General features: G+C 40.4%; 1 protein-coding gene and 1 long non-coding RNA gene across 2 annotated transcripts in view; one reads left to right on the top strand and one right to left on the bottom strand.

Moving 5' to 3' along the window:
- LOC118381825 (protocadherin-11 X-linked) overlaps window positions 1-24,075 on the bottom strand; it is a 325,295-nt gene that overhangs the window by 137,093 nt on the left and 164,127 nt on the right. The window lies entirely within an intron of this gene.
- Window positions 6,434-7,603, top strand: LOC127929554 (uncharacterized). Its single transcript, XR_008135198.1, has 3 exons — window positions 6,434-7,086; window positions 7,445-7,540; window positions 7,589-7,603. It is a non-coding gene; the product is annotated as an uncharacterized LOC127929554 (long non-coding RNA).

Here is a 24,075-nt window from a genome sequence, read left to right as displayed (position 1 = left end):
ACAAAGAGAGAGAGAGAGAGAGAGAGAGAGAGAGAGAGAGAGAGAGAGAGAGAGAGAGAGAGGAGACAAAGAGGGAGAGAGACAAAGAGGGAGAGAGACAAAGAGAGAGAGAGACAAAGAGAGAGAGAGAGAGAGAGAGAGAGAGAGAGAGAGAGAGAGAGAGAGAGAGAGAGAGAGAGAGAGAGAGAGAGAGAGAGAGAGAGAGAGAAGAGAGAGGCAAAGAGAGTGACAAAGAGAGAGAGAGACAAAGAGGAGAGAGACAAAGAGGAGAGAGACAAAGAGGGGGAGAGACAAAGAGAGAGAGAGAGAGAGAGAGAGAGAGAGAGAGAGAGAGAGAGAGAGAGAGAGAGTGACAAGAGAGTGACAAAAGAGGGAGAGAGACAAAGAGGGAGAGAGACAAAGAGGGGGAGAGACAAGAGAGAGAGAGAGAGAGAGAGAGAGAGAGAGAGAGAGAGAGAGAGAGAGAGAGGAGACAAAGAGGGAGAGAGACAAAGAGGGAGAGAGACAAAGAGAGAGAGAGAAAAAGAGAGAGAGAGAGAGAGAGAGAGAGAGAGAGAGAGAGAGAGAGAGAGAGAGAGAGAGAGAGAGAGAGAGGCAAAGAGAGAGTGACAAAGAGAGAGAGAGACAAAGAGGGAGAGAGACAAAGAGGGAGAGAGACAAAGAGGGGGAGAGACAAAGAGAGAGAGAGAGAGAGAGAGAGAGAGAGAGAGAGAGAGAGAGAGAGAGAGAGAGAGAGAGAGTGACAAAGAGAGAGTGACAAAGAGAGAGACGAGAGAGACAAGAGAGAGACAAGAGAGAGAGAGAGAACTACATATTGATCCTCCCCAGTACCAGCGGCTAGCCCCTCCTGATTTCATTAGGCTGCCTGGTGTTAATTACTCCACACTCTAACCTTTCCCTGTTTCATTTGGACCGACAAATTGGCTGAATTAAAGAAGAGGCCCACGTCCCAAATGGCACCCTATTCCCCCTATAGTGCACTACTGTCAAAAGTAGTCCACTATATAGTGAATAGGGTGCTATTTTGAACGCAATTGAGGTGAGAATAAAAGGCAGAATAGCTTGACGGTGTTCATTGGATCCCTGAGCTGCCCAGCACCGCGGTGTCAAACTCCCAAGCGGCGTCATAATTAAAAAAGTTCATCAATGTTCTTCTCTGCTCATCAAATTATGCTGGAGAAGGAGGCTATGAGATAATAGTTCTGGGAAGGAGGACGACTCATTTAGGACGTCATCTCACTGGTCTGATCTGGTTTGTTGTCTAGGGAGTTACAGCAGTTACGTATGTGTTTTTCGTGTGTTTATATGCATATTCAATTGGCTTTTACTAATTCAATCATCTTTATTGATTTATTTTCTGTCTATTCTCTTCTTGGGACTAACACCGGTTCAAGAGCTTAAAGGAATGGTTCAAGAGCTTAAAGGAATGGTTCAAGAACTTAAAGGAATGGTTCAAGAACTTAAAGGAATGGTTCAAGAGCTTAAAGGAATGGTTCAAGAGCTTAAAGGAATGGTTCAAGAACTTAAAGGAATGGTTCAAGAACTTAAAGGAATGGTTCAAGAACTTAAAGGAATGGTTCAAGAATTTAAAGGACTGGTTCAAGAACTTAAAGGAATGGTTCAAGAACTTAAAGGAATGGTTCAAGAACTTAAAGGAATGGTTCAAGAATTTAAAGGAATGGTTCAAGAACTTAAAGGAATGGTTCAAGAACTTAAAGGAATGGTTCAAGAGCTTAAAGGAATGGTTCAAGAACTTAAAGGAATGGTACAAGAATTTAAAGGAATGGTTCAAGAGCTTAAAGGAATGGTTCAAGAACTTAAAGGAATGGTTCAAGAGCTTAAAGGAATGGTTCAAGAACTTAAAGGAATGGTACAAGAATTTAAAGGAATGGTTCAAGAGCTTAAAGGAATGGTTCAAGAGCTTAAAGGAATGGTTCAAGAGCTTAAAGGAATGTTTAGGAATGGTTCAAGAGTTTAAAGGACTGGTTCAAGAACTCTTTCGGATAGGGGGCAGCATTTTCACTTTTGGATAAATAGCGTGCCCAATTTCAACCTCCTGCTACTCATGCATATTATTAGTAGATTTGGGTAGAAAACACTGAAGTTTCTAAAACTGTTTGAATCATGTCTGTGAGTATAACAGAACGTATGTAGCAGGCAAAACACAGAGGACTAACCATTCAGATTTTTTTTTTTTTAGGTCACTGTCAATTCAATGAGATTTCATTGGGGAACTCGATTTCTAAGGCAATTGTTTGCAGTTCCTACCGCTTCCACTGGATGTCACCAGTCTTTGGAAATAGGTTGAGGTTATTATTTTGTGAAATGAAGAAGTACGGCCATCTTGAATCAGGATAACATTATGTGTACTGTTTAGGAAAGTAGTGTTAGTTTGTGATCTTCCTATATTGAAAACAGATAGACCCGTCTTCAATTTGATCTATTATTAACGTTTAAAAATACCTAAAGTTGTATTACAAAAGTAGTTTGAAATGTTTTGGCAAAGTTTACAGGTAACTTTTGAGATATTTTGTAGTGACGTTGTGCATTTTGGAAGCTGTTTCTGGATCAGACGCGCCAAATAAATGGACATTTTGGATATACATCAACGGAATTAATCGAACAAAAGGACCATTTGTGATGTTTATGGGACATATTGGAGTGCCAACAAAAGAAGCTCATCAAAGGTAAGGCATGATTTATATTTTATTTCTGCGTTTTGTGTGGTGCCTTCAGGGTTGACATATGCTATTCTCTCTTTGTTTACTGTTGTGCTATCATCAGATAATAGCTTCTTATGCTTTGGCCTTTTTGAAATATGACATGTTGGCTGGATTCACAACGAGTGTAGCTTTAATTTCGTATCTTACATATGTGATTTAATGAAAGTTTGAATTTTATAGTATTTTATTTGAATTTGGTGCTCTGCACCTGGCAATTGGCCAGGTGGGACATTTGTGTCCTGCCTATCCCAGAGAAGTTTTAAAGGAATGGTTCAAGAACTTAAAGGAATGGTTCAAGAGTTAAATATAGGAATAATAAAGGAATATGAACCATTATATCCTATATATGTTTACCTATATGATAAAATCTACTTGACATCTAATATGAAACCAATATATCTTATGTATGGTTAGCTATATGATAAAATCTACATGACATCTATTATGAAACCAATATCTTATGTATGGTTAGCTATATGATAATCTACATCAATTCTAAAATGAAACCAATATATCCTATGTATGATTAGCAAAATGACAAAACCAACATGACATCTAATTCTAACGTCACAGATAGGACATTAAATAAATAAACAAATAAAATTGACTTCATAAGATCACGACGATGACGACAACGTCCTTCAACCCTTCAAAGATGTTTTCTCGACCATCACGTTAACGCTATACAGAGAATTTACTACAACTAAAACCATACACCATACACCTACATAAAGCTGAATACTGTCCCATACACCCACACCTACATAAAGCTGAATACTGTCCCATACACCTACATAAAGCTGAATACTGTCCCATACACCTACACCTACATAAAGCTGAATAAAGTCCCATACACCATACACCTACATAAAGCTGAATACTGTCCCATACACCATACACCCACATAAAGCTGAATAAAGTCCCATACACTATAAAACTACATAAAGCTGAATACTGTCCCATACACCATACACCTACATAAAGCTGAATACTGTCCCATACACCATACACCTACATAAGCTGAATAAAGTCCCATACACCTACATAAAGCTGAATACTGTCCCATACACCTACATAAGCTGAATAAAGTCCCATACACCATACACCCACATAAAGCTGAATACTGTCCCATACACCATACACCTACATAAAGCTGAATACTGTCCCATACACCATACACCTACATAAAGCTGAATGAAGTCCCATACACCTACATAAAGAAAAAAATACAAGTACCACTTTGTCAAGCATGGATGTTGGGGTTGTCCTTTTCAGGCTTGTCTCAAGGTTGAGCCCATTCTGGCTGACAAGACATCACACATCTCACCAGGATCCATTTAGAAAACACAGCCATCCCTTCTCTTCAGATAATAACTTCATCATAATTGGCTTGTGATGCTCAGGAGGGTTGAATTGTCAGTTGCAGAGAGGGAGCTGAACTGATTCATTGCTAGATTTAATTACGTATCAAAATTCAATTAGACATGCTTAAAAACCAAAATCTAAGTGACTTTTGTCAAGCTGTCCCTTGAAATCAAAGCCCAGCTAAAGGACACCCTTCATTATTGGGCGACATCTAACTCAATCATCTTTATCTCAATATTTTCATTCAAAGACTGAATCATGGACACTCTTACTGACAGTGGTGGCTGCTTTGCCTGATGTATTGTTGTCTCTATCTTCTTGCCCTTTGTGCTATTGTCCATGCCCAATAATGTTTGTACCATGTTCTGTGCTGCTACCATGTTGTTGTTATGTTGTGCTGCTACCATGTTGTTATGTTGTCATGTGTTGCTGCCTTGCTATGTTGTTGTCTTTAGGTCTCTCTTTATGTAGTGTTGTGTTGTCTCTCTTGTTGGGATGTGTGTTTTGTCCTATATTTATATTGTATTTATATATATATATATTTTTTAAATTCAGTCCCCCGTCCCCGCAGGAGGCCTTATGCCTTTTGGTAGGCCGTCATTGTAAATAATAATTTGATCTTAACTGACTTGCCTAGTTAAATGAATAAAATAAAAAGAATCATCATCTCTTATAGCGGAATCACTGACGTGAAAAGAGGAAGATAGAATGAACACATTACCATACAGGTTTAGTATGATATGCAAGGTGTTTTTGTGACATCAAACACCAGGCAGAAACAACTTGCAACTGGGAAAATAACTAGATACAGACATTCCGTGATTCAGGAGGAAAGTCACAGAGATGATATGCAACAAAATGCTCCTAGAGGTACAGCAGACTACAGGTAAGTCACTGAGAGATGAGAGGTACAGTAGACTAGAGGTACGTCACTGAGAGATGAGAGGTACAGTAGACTACAGGTAAGTCACTGAGAGATGAGAGGTACAGTAGACTACAGGTGAGAGATGAGAGCTACAGCAGACTACAGGTAAGTCACTGAGAGATGAGAGGTACAGTAGACTACAGGTAAGTCACTGAGAGATGAGAAGTACAGTAGACTACAGGTAAGTCACTGAGAGATGAGAGGTACAGTAGACTACAGGTAAGTCACTGAGAGATGAGAGGTACAGCAGACTACAGGTAAGTCACTGAGAGATGAGAGGTACAGTAGACTACAGGTAAGTCACTGAGAGATGAGAGGTACAGTAGACTACAGGTAAGTCACTGAGAGATGAGAGGTACAGTAGACTACAGGTAAGTCACTGAGAGATGAGAGGTACAGTAGACTACAGGTAAGTCACTGAGAGGTACAGTAGACTGCAGGTAAGTCACTGAGAGATGAGAGGTACAGTAGACTACAGGTAAGTCACTGAGAGATGAGAGGTACAGTAGACTACAGGTACGTCACTGAGAGATGTACAGTAGACTACAGGTAAGTCACTGAGAGATGAGAGGTACAGTAGACTGCAGGTAAGTCACTGAGAGATGAGAGGTACAGTAGACTGCAGGTAAGTCACTGAGAGATGAGAGGTACAGTAGACTACAGGTAAGTCACTGAGAGACAAGATGTACAGTAGACTACAGGTAAGTCACTGAGAGACAAGATGTACAGTAGACTAGAGGTAAGCAGCCGTGCCTCTACTTCTGCATTGCTTGCTGTTTGGGGTTTTAAGCTGGGTTTCTATTTAAGCACTTTGTGACATGGGCTCACGTAAAAAGGTCTTAATAAATACATTTGATTGATTGATTTTTCTTTTTTCTACATCCCAAATGATACCCCCTGCTCCCTTTTACAGTGCACACATTTTGTGACATAGTACACTGTTTATAAGGTTGTATATGTAGTGAATGGGGAAACCGTTTTGGGAGATGTCCTTCCTGAACACCTCCACACTCCTCCACACTCCTCCATACTCCTCCACACTCCTCCACACACCTCCACACTCCTCCATACTCCTCCATACTCCTCCACACTCCTCCACACACACTCCTCCATACACTCCTCCACCACTCCTCACACTCATCCACACACCTCCACACTCCTCCACACACACTCTCCACACACCTCCTCCATCCACACTCCTCCATCCTCCACACTCACTCTCCATACACACACCTCCACACTCCTCCATACACCTCCACACTCCTCCACACTCCTCCACACTCCTCCATACTCCTCCATACTCCTCCACACTCCTCCACACACCTCCACACTCCTCCACACTCCTCCACACACTCCTCCACACTCCTCCACACTCCTCCACACTCCTCCCTACTCCTCCACACACCTCCACACACCTCCATACTCCTCCACACGGCATATTCAGCGAGAACGCCGCCATTTAAATGTCTTTCTTTTTTCTTTTTTTCTTTTGCACAAGTGTCATCTCGGGCTTGGTGAGGTACAGTGATCTCTAACCGCTATTTCAAATGCAGAGTGTCACGGTAGCTCTGCTGCGAAGACGAAGAGAGGAAATTATTCCAGCCTGGGGTCATTGGTCATACATAGCCCATTTCAAAAGCATTGTAAATATGTCAAGTGGGAGAGTGGAAAGGTGTCAGGGAGAGAAGGAAAAAGTCGAATCCCTATTGTAGTGTCAACCTTTAGTTTGTTAAGATTTCACAGTGACATATACATTGTTAATGCGTTTGATCTTTCTCCCTCCATTGTAACGCATGACCATTTTTTCTCTCTCATTGAGCCTGGCAGAGGTATTGTCATCACTATGGTGTGACGGTGCACAGTCACTCCACTGTAGTACAGGTCTCAGACTATGGTGTGACGGTGCACAGTCACTCCACTGTAGTACAGGTCTCAGACTATGGTGTGACGGTGCACAGTCACTCCACTGTAGTACAGGTCTCAGACTATGGCGTGACGGTGCACAGTCACTCCACTGTAGTACAGGTCTCAGACTATGGTGTGACGGTGTACAGTCACTCCACTGTAGTACAGGTCTCAGACTATGGTGTGACGGTGCACAGTCACTCCACTGTAGTACAGGTCTCAGACTATGGTGTGACGGTGCACAGTCACTCCACTGTAGTACAGGTCTCAGACTATGATGTGACGGTGTACAGTCACCCCACTGTAGTACAGGTCTCAGACTATGGTGTGACGGTGCACAGTCACTCCACTGTAGTACAGGTCTCAGACTATGGTGTGACGGTGCACAGTCACCCTACTGTAGTACAGGTCTCAGACTATGGTGTGACGGTGCACAGTCACTCCACTGTAGTACAGGTCTCAGACTATGGTGTGACGGTGCACAGTCACTCCACTGATGGTGTACAGTCACTCCACTGTAGTACAGGTCTCAGACTATGGTGTGACGGTGTACAGTCACTCCACTGTAGTACAGGTCTCAGACTATGGTGTGACGGTGCACAGTCACTCCACTGTAGTACAGGTCTCAGACTATGGTGTGACGGTGCACAGTCACTCCACTGTAGTACAGGTCTCAGACTATGGTGTGACGGTGCACAGTCACCCCACTGTAGTACAGGTCTCAGACTATGATGTGACGGTGCACAGTCACAGTACAGGTCTCAGACTATGGTGTGACGGTGCACAGTCACTCCACTGTAGTACAGGTCTCAGACTATGGTGTGACGGTGCACAGTCACTCCACTGTAGTACAGGTCTCAGACTATGGTGTGACGGTGTACAGTCACCCCACTGTAGTACAGGTCTCAGACTATGGTGTGACGGTGCACAGTCACTCCACTGTAGTACAGGTCTCAGACTATGGTGTGACGGTGCACAGTCACTCCACTGTAGTACAGGTCTCAGACTATGGTGTGACGGTGCACAGTCACTCCACTGTAGTACAGGTCTCAGACTATGGTGTGACGGTGCACAGTCACTCCACTGTAGTACAGGTCTCAGACTATGATTGTCACGTCCTGACCTTAGTTCCTTTTTTTATGTCTCTATTTTGGTTTGGTCAGGGCGTGAATTGGGGTGGGCATTCTATGTTTGGGATTTCTGTGTTTGGCCTGGTATGGTTCCCAATCAGATGCAGCTGTCTATCGTTGTCTCTGATTGACAACCATACTTAGGGAGGCCTGTTCCCACCTGTGTTTGTGGGTAGTTGTTTCCTGTCTTGTGTTTTGGACTGTTTCGTTTTTTGGTTGTTTCAGCTTTGTTATTTTGTGTTCAGATTGATAAAGTTAACATGGACACGTAGCACACTGCATTTGGGTCCGATCCTTCATATTCCTCATCAGACGAGGACGAGATTCCCTACAACGATGTGATGGTGTACAGTCACCCTACTGTAGTACAGGTCTCAGACTATGGTGTGACGGTGTACAGTCACCCCACTCTATTACAGGTCTCAGACTATGGTGTGACGGTGTACAGTCACCCCACTGTAGTACAGGTCTCAGACTATGATGTGACGGTGTACAGTCACCCTACTGTAGTACAGGTCTCAGACTATGGTGTGACGGTGTACAGTCACCCCACTGTAGTACAGGTCTCAGACTATGATGTGATGGTGTACAGTCACCCCACTGTAGTACAGGTCTCAGACTATGGCGTGACGGTGTACAGTCACCCTACTGTAGTACAGGTCTCAGACTATGGTGTGACGGTGTACAGTCACCCTACTGTAGTACAGGTCTCAGACTATGATGTGATGGTGTACAGTCACCCCACTGTAGTACAGGTCTCAGACTATGATGTGACGGTGTACAGTCACCCCACTGTAGTACAGGTCTCAGACTATGATGTGACGGTGTACAGTCACCCCACTGTAGTACAGGTCTCAGACTATGATGTGATGGTGTACAGTCACCCCACTGTAGTACAGGTCTCAGACTATGACGTGACGGTGTACAGTCACCCCACTGTAGTACAGGTCTCAGACTATGGCGTGACGGTGTACAGTCACCCCACTGTAGTACAGGTCTCAGACTATGGCGTGACGGTGTACAGTCACCCCACTGTAGTACAGGTCTCAGACTATGATGTGACGGTGTACAGTCACCCCACTGTAGTACAGGTCTCAGACTATGGCGTGACGGTGTACAGTCACCCCACTCTATTACAGGTCTAAGACTATGGCATGACGGTGTACAGTCACCCCACTGTAGTACAGGTCTCAGACTATGATGTGACGGTGTACAGTCACCCCACTGTAGTACAGGTCTCAGACTATGATGTGACGGTGTACAGTCACCCCACTGTAGTACAGGTCTCAGACTATGATGTGATGGTGTACAGTCACCCCACTGTAGTACAGGTCTCAGACTATGACGTGACGGTGTACAGTCACCCCACTGTAGTACAGGTCTCAGACTATGGCGTGACGGTGTACAGTCACCCCACTGTAGTACAGGTCTCAGACTATGATGTGACGGTGTACAGTCACCCCACTGTAGTACAGGTCTCAGACTATGGCGTGACGGTGTACAGTCACCCCACTCTATTACAGGTCTCAGACTATGGCGTGACGGTGTACAGTCACCCCACTCTATTACAGGTCTAAGACTATGGCATGACGGTGTACAGTCACCCCACTGTAGTACAGGTCTCAGATTATGATGTGACGGTGTACAGTCACCCCACTGTATTACAGGTCTCATGTTGAAACAGAAGCTGAATCACCTATCACTGTCACAGGCAGGCCTCACTGCCTGTCAAACTATACACACAAAGATGACGCTGATGAATCACTCCCACTCAGTGCATTTGTGATTACGTCTCCATCCAAAATGGAACCCTATTCCCATTATAGTGCACTACTTGGGCTCTGGTCAACAGTAATACACTTCGTAGACAATAGGGTGGCATTTGGAACACGACGCCCAGAACACTGAAGGTTTGATTAGGATTCAACTTTTAAGCTCACAGTTGGCAGCCATACGGTTGGTATAATGCAATTCAAAAATCTTTCATGGGGTGTCAAAACCCAGTCTCCATCAACCAGTTGGTGCTGAATATTCATTTCATATCAGATCAAACCAGCGAAGATTTATCTTGGTGACGAGTCAGCGCCGTAACTCTAATGCTCTCCAATTACAATACTCAAAACAGAATGGACAAATAACTTGAGTGATACATTGGTGAAAGGCTTCTATATCGGTCATTGGATGCTGCTGAAGGGAGAACGGGCTCATCATAATAATAATAATAATAATAATAGCTGGAACAGAGTGAATGGAACAGCATCAGACCCATGTGTTTGATGTGTTAGATACCGTTTCACTGACTCTGTTCAGCCGTTAGTACGAGCCCATCCTCCCAAATTAAGGTGCCACCAATCTCCTGTGATATCGGAATAATGTTTTTTATTTTTTTTTATTTATTTTTTTCTTACTTCAAAAAGAAAAGAGAACATACACACTGTGGGTATAACGTTGGGAACACATAACTGCTGTTATGACACGGTATAGTTGTGTTGATGTATTTAGGTTGCTATGCGTCAGGCATTACTTCATGCATCACTTTCCATTTCCATATTAACTACTAAAATCCTTCAAAATATTATTAACATATTGACCTAGCATTGGCTCTTAAAAGTATTTACAGTCATTTATTTATCCTGACTCACAAAAACAACTCACACAAACGTTTCCTAACTAAAGTAATGAAAAGACTAATCTTTCCCCAACAAACCCAACCTGTTATCTACTTTGTGTGTAGCACCACAAGCACCAGCCTGCCTGGCAGGTCATTTTTAAGTAGGCTAAGTGATACTGGTAAGTGAGAGATACTGTACCTGTCAGTGGGCTTTAACTATTACAAATGAGGACCACTCTCAGCTACATTTCTCCCATTCGTTTGCTCACTACCTTGGAAGATACAAGTAGTGCCAGTGAGTGGTAGAACCCGCTGACAGAGATGCAAGGTCATGTGTTTATATCTTCCAATGAAAAGGCAATAAAAACAAAGTAATAGCCAGTAACAAAAAAAATATATATATTTTTAAATGCAATAGGCCGGATTGTTCCAGAAGGGCAACTAAGGATGAGAAAAAAGAATGGACAAAAGGAAGAAACGTGAAAAGTGTAAACGGTCTAAGCACTCTTCTGTCTGACCGCATAGGCCGTCATTAATTAGACTATCAATAATATATTAACATTACCAGCGCTCAATATTAATACCCCCAAAAAAAAGACAAACAACTCTGCCCACCGGCTCCAGTCTAACCATAGCCAGTAGCATGAATTCTCACACGATAGCTAAAGCAACACACGCTAGGTAGGCTAATCGGTTAGCTGTCTTCAGTTGCAGTAAAACTTGGGCCATATGCATGACTGTGGTCACGTTTGTGTGCATTGACAGTACCGTAGCAGTTAGTTGTTAAATTAGTAATGATCTAACTGAGCAATAAGACCAGAGGGGGTGTGGTACATGGCCAATATACCACGGCTAAGGGTTGTTCTCACGCACAACGCAATGCAGAGTGCTTTGATACGGCCCTTGGCCGTGGTATATTGGCCACATATCACTAACCCTAGAGGTGCCTTATTACTATTATAAACTGGTTACCAACGTAATTAGAGCTGTAAAAACACATATTTTGTCATACCCGTGGTTTATGGTCTGATATACCATGGCTGTCAGCCCATCAGCATTCAGGGCTCGAACCACCCAGTTTATAATTCTAGTTATATTACATTGAGGATTACAATGTCTTACGGTGGCACGCTGTTATGTTACATACTTGCTGTACTTGCCAACTATTTTAAAATGCTAAAATCCATATATTCACAAGCTGGAATATACAGGCCTGGTAAAACATTGAACAATCCCGAACCAATGACACAGTTGTATCCCGAACCACCCACAGCGAACAAACAAGTCTGCCCTAAATAGGTTTCTGTCAGTTTTCGGCAGTTGAGTATAATAAAAGTATGTCATTGATGCTATTCAAAGCCATTTGTGGTATGATAGAGCTGTCTCTCTTTCACAGCCTGTCTCTCTTTCCCAGTCTGTCTCTCTTTCCCAGTCTGTATGGTATGATAGAGCCGTCTCTCTTTCCCAGTCTGTTGGTATGGTAGAGCCGTCTCTCTTTCCCAGTCTGTCTCTCTTTCCCAGCCTGTATGGTATGGTAGAGCCGTCTCTCTTTCCCAGCCTGTCTCTCTTTCCCAGTCTGTATGGTATGATAGAGCTGTCTCTCTTTCCCAGTCTGTATGGTATGGTAGAGCTGTCTCTCTTTCCCAGTCTGTCTCTCTTTCCCAGTCTGTGTGGTATGGTAGAGCCGTCTCTCTTTCCCAGTCTGTATGGTATGGTAGAGCCGTCTCTCTCTCCCAGTCCGTCTCTCTTTCCCAGTCTGTAGGGTATGATAGAGCCGTCTCTCTTTCCCAGTCTGTCTCTCTTTCCCAGTCTGTATGGTATGGTAGAGCCGTCTCTCTTTCCCAGTCTGTCTCTCTTTCCCAGTCTGTATGGTATGGTAGAGCCGTCTCTCTTTCCCAGTCCGTCTCTCTTTCCCAGTCTGTAGGGTATGATAGAGCCGTCTCTCTTTCCCAGTCTGTCTCTCTTTCCCAGTCTGTATGGTATGGTAGAGCCGTCTCTCTTTCCCAGTCTGTCCTGTCTTTTTCCCAGTCTGTATGGTATGGTAGAGCCGTCTCTCTTTCCCAGTCCGTCTCTCTTTCCCAGTCTGTTTCCCATGGTATGATAGAGCTTTCCCAGTCTGTATGGTATGATTTCCCCCAGTCTGTCTCTCTTTCCCTCTGTATGGTATGTAGAGCCGTCTCTCTTTCCCAGTCTGTATGGTATGGTAGAGCCGTCTCTCTTTCCCAGTCTGTCTCTCTTTCCCAGTCTGTATGGTATGGTAGAGCCGTCTCTCTTTCCCAGTCCGTCTCTCTTTCCCAGTCTGTCTCTCTTTCCCAGTCTGTCTCTCTTTCCCAGTCTGTCTCTCTTTCCCAGTCTGTCTCTCTTTCCCAGTCTGTCTCTCTTTCCCAGTCTGTATGGTATGATAGAGCCGTCTCTCTTTCCCAGTCTGTATGGTATGGTAGAGCCGTCTCTCTTTCCCAGTCTGTCTCTCTTTCCCAGTCTGTATGGTATGGTAGAGCCGTCTCTCTTTCCCAGTCTGTGTGGTATGATAGAGCCGTCTCTCTTTCCCAGTCTGTATGGTATGATAGAGCCGTCTCTCTTTCCCAGTCCGTCTCTCTTTCCCAGTCTGTCTCTCTTTCCCAGTCTGTCTCTCTTTCCCAGTCTGTATGGTATGGTAGAGCCGTCTCTCTTTCCCAGCCTGTATGGTATGATAGAGCCGTCTCTCTTTCCCAGCCTGTATGGTATGATAGAGCCGTCTCTCTTTCCCAGTCTGTATGGTATGGTAGAGCCGTCTCTCTTTCCCAGTCTGTATGGTATGGTAGAGCCGTCTCTCTTTCCCAGTCTGTGTGGTATGATAGAGCCGTCTCTCTTTCCCAGTCTGTATGGTATGATAGAGCCGTCTCTCTTTCCCAGTCCGTCTCTCTTTCCCAGTCTGTCTCTCTTTCCCAGTCTGTCTCTCTTTCCCAGTCTGTATGGTATGGTAGAGCCGTCTCTCTTTCCCAGTCTGTCTCTCTTTCCCAGTCTGTATGGTATGATAGAGCCGTCTCTCTTTCCCAGTCCGTCTCTCTTTCCCAGTCTGTATGGTATGATAGAGCCGTCTCTCTTTCCCAGTCTGTCTCTCTTTCCCAGTCTGTATGGTATGGTAGAGCCGTCTCTCTTTCCCAGTCCGTCTCTCTTTCCCAGTCTGTATGGTATGATAGAGCCGTCTCTCTTTCCCAGTCTGTCTCTCTTTCCCAGTCTGTCTCTCTTTCCCAGTCTGTATGGTATGGTAGAGCCGTCTCTCTTTCCCAGTCTGTATGGTATGATAGAGCCGTCTCTCTTTCCCAGTCTGTCTCTCTTTCCCAGTCTGTATGGTATGATAGAGCCGTCTCTCTTTCCCAGTCTGTCTCTCTTTCCCAGTCTGTATGGTTTGATAGAGCCGTCTCTCTTTCCCAGTCTGTCTCTCTTTCCCAGTCTGTATGGTATGGTAGAGCCGTCTCTCTTTCCCAGTCCGTCTCTCTTTCCCAGTCTGTATGGTATGATAGAGCCGTCTCTCTTTCCCAGTCTGTATGGTATGGTAGAGCCGTCTCTCTTTCCCAGTCTGTATGGTATGGTCCCAGCTGTCTCTCTTTCCCAGTCTGTCTCTCTTTCCCCCAGTCTGTATGGTATGGTAGAGCCGTCTCTCTTTCCCAGTCTGTCTCTCTTTCCCAGTCTGTATGGTATGATAGAGCCGTCTCTCTTTCCCAGTCTGTCTCTCTTTCCCAGTCTGTATGGTATGGTAGAGCCGTCTCTCTTTCCCAGTCCGTCTCTCTTTCCCAGTCTGTATGGTATGGTAGAGCCGTCTCTCTTTCCCAGTCTGTATGGTATGGTAGAGCCGTCTCTCTTTCCCAGTCTGTCTCTCTTTCCCAGTCTGTATGGTATGATAGAGCCGTCTCTCTTTCCCAGTCTGTATGGTATGGTAGAGCCGTCTCTCTTTCCCAGTCTGTCTCTCTTTCCCAGTCTGTATGGTATGATAGAGCCGTCTCTCTTTCCCCTGATGATCCGTCTCTCTTTCCCAGTCTGTATGGTATGGTACAGCCGTATCTCCCTCCCAGTCTGTCTCTCTTTCCCAGTCTGTTGGTATGGTACAGCCTGTCTCTCTTTCCCAGTCTGTTTGTATTTCCCAGTCTGTCATGTAATTGACACTGTCTCTTTGATAGTCCAAATCTCTCTTTCCCAGTCTGTATGGTATGAATAGAGCCGTCTCTCTTTCCCAGTCTGTACATATGTATTCTCTTTCCCAGTTTATGGTATGATGTATTCTCTTTCCCAGTCTGTACATATGTATTCTCTCTTTTACTGTATGTATTCCGTCTCTCTTTCCCATATGTATTCTCTCCTTTACATATGTATGATCTGTCTCTCTTTCCCAGTCTGTATGTATGGTCCGTCTCTCTTTCCATATGTATTCTGTCTCTCTTTTAGTCATATGTATTCTCCGTCTCTATTCTTTCCCAGTCTGTACATATGGTATTCACTCTCTTTACATATGTATTAGAGCTCTCCCTTTACATATGTATTAGAAGCTCTCCCTTTCCATATGTATTCCGTCTCCTTTCCATATGTATTCTCTCCCAGTCTGTATGGTATGTATTCTCTCTCTTTACATATGTATTCTCTCCCTTTACATATGTATTCTCTCCCTTTACCATATGTATTCTCTCCCAGTTACATATGTATTCCGTCTCTCTTTACATATGTCTCTCTTTCCCAGTCTGTATGGTACATATGTATTCTCTTTCTCCCTTTACATATGTATTCTCTCTCTTTACATATGTATTTTCCCCTTTACATATGTATTCTCCCCTTTACATGATGTATTCTCTCCCTTGTATATGTATTCTCCTTTACATATGTATTCTCTCTTTCCTTTACATATGTATTCTCTCCCTTTACATATGTATTGTCTCTCCCCTTTACATATGTATTCTCTCCTTTCCCACATATGTATTCTCTCCCTTGTACATATGTATTCTCCCTTTGGTATATGTATTCTCTCCCTTTACATATGTATTCTCCCCTTTACATATGTATTCTCCCCCTTACATATGTATTCTCTCCCTTTACATATGTATTCTCTCTTTCCTTACATATGTATTCTCTCCCTTTACATATGTATTCTCTCCTTTACATATGTATTCTCTCCCTTTACATATGTATTCTCTCCTTTACATATGTATTCTCTCCCTTTCCATATGTATTCTCCCCTTTACAGTATGTATTCTCCCCAGTTTACATATGTATTCTCTCCCTTTACATATGTATTCTCTCCCAGTTTACATATGTATTCTCCTTTCCATATGTATTCTCTCCCTTTACATATGTATTCCGTCTCCTTTCCATATGTATTCTCTTTTCCCATATGTATTCTACATATGTATTCTCTCCTTTCCCACATATGTATTCTCTCCTTTACATATGTATTCTCTCCCAGTTTACATATGTATTCTCACTCTTTACATATGTATTCTCCCCTTTACATATGTATTCTCTCCCTTACATATGTATTCTCTCCCTTTACATATGTATTCTCTCCCTTTCCATATGTATTCTCTCCCTTTACATATGTATTCTCTCTCCCAGTCTTACATATGTATTCTCTCCCTTTACATATGTGTTACATTACATATGTATTCTCTCCCTTTACATATGTATTCTCTCCCTTTACATATGTATTCTCTCCCTTTACATATGTATTCTTTCCCAGTTTACATATGTATTCTCTCCCTTTACATATGTATTCTCTCCCTTGTACATATGTATTCTCTCCCAGTCTTACATATGTATTCTCTCCTTTACATATGTATTCTCTCCCTTTCCATATGTATTCTCTCCTTTACATATGTATTCTCACCCTTTACATATGTATTCTCTCCTTTCCATATGTATTCTTTCCCCTTACATATGTATTCTCTCCCAGTTGTACATATGTATGTCTCTCCCTTTACATATGTATTCTCTCCTTTACATATGTATTCTCTCCCTTTACATATGTATTCTCCCAGTCATATGTATTCTCCGTCTCTTTACATATGTATTCTCTCCCAGTCTGTACATATGTATTCTCCCCTTTACATATGTATTCCGTCTCTCTTTCATATGTATTCTCTCCCTTTACATATGTATTCTCTCCCTTTACATATGTATGTATTCTCTCCCAGTTTACATATGTATTCCCAGTCTGTCCTCTTTCCATATGTATTCTCTCCTTTACATATGTATTCTCCCTTTACATATGTATTCTCTCCCTTTACATATGTATTCTCTTTCCCCTTTACATATGTATTCTCTCCCTTTACATATGTATTCTCTTTCCCAGTTGTACATATGTATTCTCTCCCTTTACATATGTATTCTTTCCCAGTCTTACATATGTATTCACCCTTTACATATGTATTCTTTCCCAGTCTGTATGTATGTATCTCTCTTTCCCTTTACATATGTATTCTCTCCCTTTACATATGTATTCTTTCTCCCAGTTTACATATGTATTCTCTCCTTTTTCCCATATGTATTCCCTCTTTACATATGTATTCTCATCCCTTTACATATGTATTCTCTCCCTTTACATATGTATTCACTCCTTTACATATGTATTCTCTTTCCCAGTTACATATGTATTCTCCCCTTTACATATGTATTCTCCCCTTTACATATGTATTCCTTTACCATGTCTCTCTTTACATATGTATTCTCTCCTTTACATATGTATTCTTTCCCTTTACATATGTATTCTCCCCTTTACATATGTATTCTCTCCCTTTACATATGTATTCCCAGTCTGTATTTACATATGTATTCTTTCCCAGCCTTACATATGTATTCTCTCTCTTTACATATGTATTCTCTCCCTTTACATATGTATTCTCTCCCTTTATGTATGTCTCTCTTTCCCATATGTATTGGGAGACCGTCCCTTTACATATGTATTCTCTCTTTACATATGTATTCTTTCCCAGTTTACATATGTATTCTCTCCCTTTACATATGTATTCTCTCCCTTTACATATGTATTCTCCCCCTTTACATATGTATTCTCTCCCCAGTCTTACATATGTATTCTCTTTCCCAGTTTACATATGTATTCTCTCCTTTACATATGTATTCTCTCCCTTTACATATGTATTCTCTCCCTTTACATATGTATTCTCCCCCTTTACATATGTATTCTCTCCTTTCCCAGTATGTATGTATTCTCTCCCCTTACATATGTATTCACTCTCTTTACATATGTATTCCCTTTACCATATGTATTCTCTCCCTTTCATATGTATTCTTTCCCAGTCTGTACATATGTATTCTCTCCCTTTACATATGTATTCTATCCCTTTACATATGTATTCTCTCCCTTTACATATGTATTCTCTCCCTTTACATATGTATTCTCCCCTTTCCATATGTATCTCTTTCCCCTTTACATATGTATTCTCTCCTTTACATATGTATTCTCTCCTTTACATATGTATTCTCTCCCTTTACATATGTATTCTCTCCTTTACATATGTATTCTCTCCCTTTACATATGTATTCTCTCCCTTTACATATGTATTCTCTTCCCTTTACATATGTATTCTCTTTCCCCTTTACATATGTATTCTTCCCTTTACATATGTATTCTTTCCCTTTACATATGTATTCTCTCTTTACATATGTATTCTCCCCTTTACATATGTATTCTCCCTTTACATATGTATTCTCTCTCTTTCCATATGTATTCTGATCCCTCTTACATATGTATTCTTTCCCAGTTTACATATGTATTCTCTCCCTTTACATATGTATTCTCTCCCTTTACATATGTATTCTCTCCCTTTACATATGTATTCTCTCCCTTTACATATGTATTCTCTCCCTTTACATATGTATTCTCTCCCTTTACATATGTATTCTCTCCCTTTACATATGTATTCTCTCCCTTTACATATGTATTCTCTCCCTTTACATATGTATTCTCTCCCTTTACATATGTATTCCCAGTCTCCCTTTACATATGTATTCTCTTTCCCTTTACATATGTATTAAAGCTCTCTCTTTACATATGTATTCTCCCTTACATATGTATTCTCCCTTTCCATATGTATTCTTTCCCTTTACATATGTATTCTCCCCTTTACATATGTATTCTCTCCCTTTACATATGTATTCTCTCTCTTTACATCTGTATGTATTCTCTCCTTTACATATGTATTCTCATCTCTTTCCCATATGTATTCTCTCCCCTTTACATATGTATTCTCTCCCTTTACATATGTATTCTCTCCCTTTACATATGTATTCTCTCCCCTTTACATATGTATTCTCTCCCATTTACATATGTATTCTCCCCCTTTACATATGTATTCTCTCCCCATATGTATTCTCTCCCAGTTTACATATGTATTCTCTCCCTTTACATATGTATTCTCTCCCTTTACATATGTATTCTCTCCCCTTTACATATGTATTCTCTCCTTTACATATGTATTCTCTCCTTTACATATGTATTCTCTCCCTTTACATATGTATTCTCTCCTTTACATATGTATTCTCTCCCTTTACATATGTATTCTCTCCCTTTACATATGTATTCTCTCCTTTACATATGTATTCTCTCCCTTTACATATGTATTCTCTCCCTTTACATATGTATTCTCCCCTCTTACATATGTATTCTCCCCTTTACATATGTATTCTCTCCTTTACATATGTATTCTCTCCTTTACATATGTATTCTCTCCCTTTACATATGTATTCTCTCCCTTTACATATGTATTCTCCCCTTTACATATGTATTCTCCCCTTTACATATGTATTCTCTCCCTTTACATATGTATTCTCTCCCTTTACATATGTATTCTCCCCTTTACATATGTATTCTCTCCCTTTACATATGTATTCTCTCCCTTTACATATGTATTCTCCCTTTACATATGTATTCTCCCCCTTTACATATGTATTCTCTCCCTTTACATATGTATTCTCTCCCTTTACATATGTATTCTCCCCCTTTACATATGTATTCTCTCCCTTTACATATGTATTCTCCCCTTTACATATGTATTCTCTCCCTTTACATATGTATTCTCCCCTTTACATATGTATTCTCCCCCTTTACATATGTATTCTCTCCCTTTACATATGTATTCTCCCCTTTACATATGTATTCTCTCCCTTTACATATGTATTCTCTCCCTTTACATATGTATTCTCTCCCTTTACATATGTATTCTCTCCCTTTACATATGTATTCTCTCCCTTTACATATGTATTCTCTCCCTTTACATATGTATTCACTCCCTTTACATATGTATTCTCTCCCTTTACATATGTATTCTCTCCCCTTTACATATGTATTATCCCCCTTTACATATGTATTCTCCCTTTACATATGTATTCTCTCCCTTTACATATGTATTCTCTCCTTTACATATGTATTCTCTCCTTTACATATGTATTCTCTCCCTTTACATATGTATTCTCTCCCTTTACATATGTATTCTCTCCCTTTACATATGTATTCTCTCCCTTTACATATGTATTCTCCCTTTACATATGTATTCTCTCCCTTTACATATGTATTCTCTCCCCTTTACATATGTATTCTCTCCCTTTACATATGTATTCACTCCCTTTACATATGTATTCTCTCCCTTTACATATGTATTCTCCCCTTTACATATGTATTCTCCCTTTACATATGTATTCTCTCCCTTTACATATGTATTCTCTCCTTTACATATGTATTCTCCCCTTTACATATGTATTCTCTCCTTTACATATGTATTCTCTCCCTTTACATATGTATTCTCCCCTTTACATATGTATTCTCTCCCTTACATATGTATTCTCTCCCTTTACATATGTATTCTCCCCTTTACATATGTATTCACCCCTTTACATATGTATTCTCTCCCCTTTACATATGTATTCTCCCCCTTTACATATGTATTCTCTCCCTTTACATATGTATTCTCTCCCTTTACATATGTATTCTCTCCCTTTACATATGTATTCTCTCCCTTTACATATGTATTCTCTCCCTTTACATATGTATTCTCTCCCTTTACATATGTATTCTCTCCCTTTACATATGTATTCTCTCCCTTTACATATGTATTCTCCCCTTTACATATGTATTCTCTCCCTTTACATATGTATTCTCCCCCTTTACATATGTATTCACCCCTTTACATATGTATTCTCTCCCTTTACATATGTATTCTCCCCCTTTACATATGTATTCTCACCCTTTACATATGTATTCACCTCCTTTACATATGTATTCTCCCCCTTTACATATGTATTCTCCCCTTTACATATGTATTCTCCCCTTTACATATGTATTCTCCCCTTTACATATGTATTCTCCCCTTTACATATGTATTCTCTCCCTTTACATATGTATTCTCTCCCTTTACATATGTATTCTCTCCCTTACATATGTATTCTCTCCCTTTACATATGTATTCTCCCCTTTACATATGTATTCTCCCCTTTACATATGTATTCTCCCCTTTACATATGTATTCTCCCCTTTACATATGTATTCTCTCCCTTTACATATGTATTCTCCCCTTTACATATGTATTCTCCCCTTTACATATGTATTCTCTCCCTTTACATATGTATTCTCCCCCTTTACATATGTATTCTCCCCTTTACATATGTATTCTCCCCCTTTACATATGTATTCTCCCTTTACATATGTATTCTCTCCCTTTACATATGTATTCTCCCTTTACATATGTATTCCCCCTACATATGTATTCTCCCCTTTACATATGTATTCTCCCCCTTACATATGTATTCTCCCCTTTACATATGTATTCTCCCCCTTTACATATGTATTCTCCCTTTACATATGTATTCTCTCCCTTTACATATGTATTCTCCCCTTTACATATGTATTCTCCCCTTTACATATGTATTCTCTCCCTTTACATATGTATTCTCCCCACTTTACATATGTATTCTCTCCTTTACATATGTATTCTCTCCCTTTACATATGTATTCTCCCCTTTACATATGTATTCTCTCCCTTTACATATGTATTCATGTATTCCCCCTTTACATATGTATTCTCCCCTTTACATATGTATTCTCCCCTTTACATATGTATTCTCCCTTTACATATGTATTCTCACCCTTTACATATGTATTCTCCCTTTACATATGTATTCTCTCCCTTTACATATGTATTCTCTCCCCTTTACATATTATTCATTATGTATTCTCCCCTTTACATATGTATTCTCTCCCTTTACATATGTATTCTCTCCCCTTTACATATGTATTCACCCCCTTTACATATGTATTCACCCCCTTTACATATGTATTCTCTCCCTTTACATATGTATTCTCCCCCTTTACATATGTATTCACTCCCTTTACATATGTATTCTCTCCCTTTACATATGTATTCTCTCCCTTTACATATGTATTCACACCCTTTACATATGTATTCTCTCCCTTTACATATGTATTCTCTCCCTTTACATATGTATTCACCCCCTTTACATATGTATTCACTCCCTTTACATATGTATTCTCTCCCTTTACATATGTATTCACCCCCTTTACATATGTATTCTCCCCTTTACATATGTATTCTCTCCCTTTACATATGTATTCTCCCCCTTTACATATGTATTCTCTCCCTTTACATATGTATTCTCCCCTTTACATATGTATTCTCCCCTTTGCATATGTATTCTCCCCTTTACATATGTATTCACTCCCTTTACATATGTATTCACCCCTTTACATATGTATTCACCCCTTTACATATGTATTCTCCCCTTTACATATGTATTCACTCCCTTTACATATGTATTCTCTCCCTTTACATATGTATTCTCCCCCTTTACATATGTATTCTCTCCCTTTACATATGTATTCTCCCCCTTTACATATGTATTCACTCCCTTTACATATGTATTCTCTCCCTTTACATATGTATTCACCTCCTTTACATATGTATTCTCTCCCTTTACATATGTATTCACCCCCTTTACATATGTATTCACCCCTTTACATATGTATTCTCTCCCTTTACATATGTATTCTCCCCTTTACATATGTATTCTCTCCCTTTACATATGTATTCTCTCCCTTTACATATGTATTCACCCTTTACATATGTATTCTCTCCCTTTACATATGTATTCTCTCCCTTACATATGTATTCTCCCCCTTTACATATGTATTCTCTCCCTTTACATATGTATTCTTTACATATGTATTCTCTCCCTTTACATATGTATTCACCCCTTTACATATGTATTCTCTCCCCTTTACATATGTATTCTCTCCTTTACATATGTATTCTCTCCCTTTACATATGTATTCTCTCCTTTACATATGTATTCACTCCCTTTACATATGTATTCTCTCCCTTTACATATGTATTCTCTCCTTTACATATGTATTCTCTCCCTTTACATATGTATTCTCTCCCTTTACATATGTATTCTCTCCCTTTACATATGTATTCTCTCCCTTTACATATGTATTCTCTCCTTTACATATGTATTCTCTCCCTTTACATATGTATTCACTCCCTTTACATATGTATTCTCTCCCTTTACATATGTATTCTCTCCCTTTACATATGTATTCTCTCCCTTTACATATGTATTCTCTCCCTTTACATATGTATTCTCTCCCTTTACATATGTATTCTCTCCCTTTACATATGTATTCTCTCCCTTTACATATGTATTCTCTCCTTTACATATGTATTCTCTCCCTTTACATATGTATTCTCTCCCTTTACATATGTATTCTCTCCCTTTACATATGTATTCTCTCCCTTTACATATGTATTCTCTCCCTTTACATATGTATTCTCTCCCTTTACATATGTATTCTCCCCTTTACATATGTATTCTCTCCCTTTACATATGTATTCTCTCCCTTTACATATGTATTCTCTCCCTTTACATATGTATTCACCCCCTTTACATATGTATTCTCTCCCTTTACATATGTATTCTCTCCCTTTACATATGTATTCTCTCCCTTTACATATGTATTCTCCCCCTTTACATATGTATTCTCTCCCTTTACATATGTATTCTCTCCCTTTACATATGTATTCTCCCCTTTACATATGTATTCTCTCCCTTTACATATGTATTCTCTCCCTTTACATATGTATTCTCTCCCTTTACATATGTATTCTCTCCCTTTACATATGTATTCTCCCCCTTTACATATGTATTCTCCCTTTACATATGTATTCTCTCCCTTTACATATGTATTCTCTCCCTTTACATATGTATTCTCTCCCTTTACATATGTATTCTCTCCCTTTACATATGTATTCTCCCCCTTTACATATGTATTCTCCCCTTTACATATGTATTCTCCCCTTTACATATGTATTCTCCCCCTTTACATATGTATTCTCTCCCTTTACATATGTATTCTCTCCCTTT

Source organism: Oncorhynchus keta, chromosome 4 (assembly GCF_023373465.1).
Source record: "Oncorhynchus keta strain PuntledgeMale-10-30-2019 chromosome 4, Oket_V2, whole genome shotgun sequence".
In the NCBI taxonomy this organism is placed as follows: Eukaryota; Metazoa; Chordata; class Actinopteri; order Salmoniformes; family Salmonidae; genus Oncorhynchus; species Oncorhynchus keta.
Note: the sequence above shows the minus strand (reverse complement) of the source record. Positions and strands in the feature narration are given on the sequence as shown.